Source organism: Penaeus monodon, chromosome 3 (genome assembly GCF_015228065.2).
Source record: "Penaeus monodon isolate SGIC_2016 chromosome 3, NSTDA_Pmon_1, whole genome shotgun sequence".
Classification (NCBI taxonomy): Eukaryota; Metazoa; Arthropoda; class Malacostraca; order Decapoda; family Penaeidae; genus Penaeus; species Penaeus monodon.
Window position 1 is genome coordinate 34,433,940 of NC_051388.1, and position 2,500 is coordinate 34,436,439.

Sequence of the window (2,500 nt, forward strand, 5' to 3'; positions counted from 1 at the left end):
AGGAAGGGTAGGGAGGAAGATGGAAGGTGTCGGAGTATACGGTAATGAATACCGTCAGGGCCTTCATGAGTGTTGCGGCATGACTGTTAGGCAACATTGAGTTCAGAGGAAAAAAAGGAGCATTAGAGGACTCAGCAGAGGGTAGGGTGAAGATGATGTGGGTGCATACTCTAGTGGTCTTAATAGCAGAGAAGTGTGGAGAAAGATGAGAACCACTACTGGCTAAAATAATCACCTAGTTCATTAGTGACTTGGAGAGGATCAGAGATGAGAGTATCTCGAATATAGAGGACAAGGTCTGGATGGGGGGATGTTTGCTTGATAATTTACGGATCCAACACCAAACAGTTGAGATAGATGTAGACGTAATTGAGGAAACATAATTTCGCCAACTATTTGTTTTACTGTTCCTGATTGTACGAAGACAGGCAGATGCTCTTTTATAGGAGATAAGGGCTGATAGTTGATTAGGGGTGCCTCATTTGTAGCAGTAACTGTTCCAGGCTGCATATTTTAAGCGATGTGCTTTAGTGCAATCAGAATTCCACCATGGAACACATTTAGAGGTATAAGGTCTTGAGGTTCGAGGAATGGCTATAAAGGTAGCTCTTAGGACTGTAGTTGTAAAATATTGGATCATATCTGAAATGGATGAGAAGGGGGTGGGGTGGGGGGTAGTAGCTAAGAGTGAAGTGAAAAGTATGCCAGTCATCTCTATCAAAGCACCAGCATGGGGAGTTAGGAAGTGGTACATATGAAGTAGGAGAAAGTAGAAAGTGGAAAGTTGTCACTATAGGGAAAGTGGTCTAGAACTGACCAATGGAAATCTAAATGAAATGAAGGGGAGCATAATTGTTAATTTGTTTATGGTTAAAAGTAAAACAAATGTGGTAGACATCTAAGGCCATGTAGCACTATAGGAAGGTAGAGTAAAGGGGTTAGTGAAGCGTCGTTAGCTAAGTAGTTTTATGTCAACTATCCAGAATATTGAGAAGGTTAAAGGTTGGAAAAGGAGGTGATGAGTGAATGGGTTAAGGTAAGGTCAGTTAAGGCGATTAGATCAAGAGAAGGATATGTATGCAAATATTCCAGTGTAGGAGAGCTATTTATGAGTGATAATGATTACAGTGCATGTTCGAGAATTTGAAGGGGATGGAGCTAGGGGATGAGATAAGGAATGAGAGGGGGGAGTTCTTGTATCAGGAGGGGTATCAGGAGGTGGAGGATCTGGGGAAGGGCATAGTTGTGACATAACGGATTCACATTGTATCCAGGAAGGAGTGGAAGGGATAGAGGGCATAGAGGGAGGGTTAATGTAGGTGGAGCTGGAGCAAGAGGGGATGAACTGTGTTGAGAGGGAGTAGGAGGAAGGGGATTAGGGGAAATATGAGAGGAGGAGGATGGATATAAGCAGTCACTTTGAGTGTGGAGAGAACAGAAGTTGTTTCTGTAAAGGAGTTGGTTGGGAAGTTTTGTGAGACAAAGGTTTCCTTATGAGGGGGAAGAGTAGACTACCGTCTGAGGAGTAGAGGCAAAGGTAGGTGGAGTTGGTTGTGTAGGAGAAGAAGGGGTGGATCGTTTAGGCTGTCTGTTGCGGGTAGTGCTTACTCCATACTAGAGTATGGAGTAAGAGAAAAACCTCGTCGACGTGCTTCCTGTCTAGCTTCACATAGAATGAGTCCAAGTTTGAATCTGAGAGTTGCCACCCCAGACTCAAATCTGTAGGTGGGGCAGCCCCAATAAAAAACATTAAGTCTCTGCACAATCTGACCAATTTTTGTTATAGATAGGGTAGTTTGCTGGAGAGACAGAGACAGTTCCAGTGTAAGTACTGAGGGTTGGGTGTGGTTCTGCAGGAATGGAGTTACCGGAGAGATCAGTTAGCATTGATAATGCTATAGATTGTGACGAGACAGGAACGGTCGGGTCAGCTTCGGAAAGAGACTCTGCCTACTTGTTTTTGGAGGCATTGCTGGAAGAGGAGAGTGTTGTCAGAGTAGGGAGCTGTTGGAAAGATCACAAAAAATCGGTTCCATTTGACTGGGCTAAATAGAGTATTTAAGATATTTGTAGACATGGGGGTAGTAGAAGGGCGGGGGCGTGTGGAAGAGGGAGTAGTGTTAAGGGAGGTAGTATTATGGGGAGATGGGCAATAAGGCTGTAAAGTAGTAATAAGGGAGGATGTAGAAGATTGTGGGGAAGATTGTGGGGGTAGAGGTGATGAAGTTGAGCATGTTGGGAGAAAAGGAAGGTCATCTGGAAATTGAGTTTTGATTTGGGTGGATAACATACTAGTAGGGGTTGCTGGTCGAAGGAGAGCCTAGGGTCAGGGAATTGGGAGAGTTTGAGTTAGTGGGGCTATTTGATGAAGGGGCAAGCCTCATTGCCCCTAATAAGGGTATAACGTCTTCATTATTGGCCATGGTAAGCCTGGAGTATGTTGAGGAGAGAAACAGTCCACCCCTCAGGGTCCCTTTGAGGGGTAAGGGCTAGACAACTA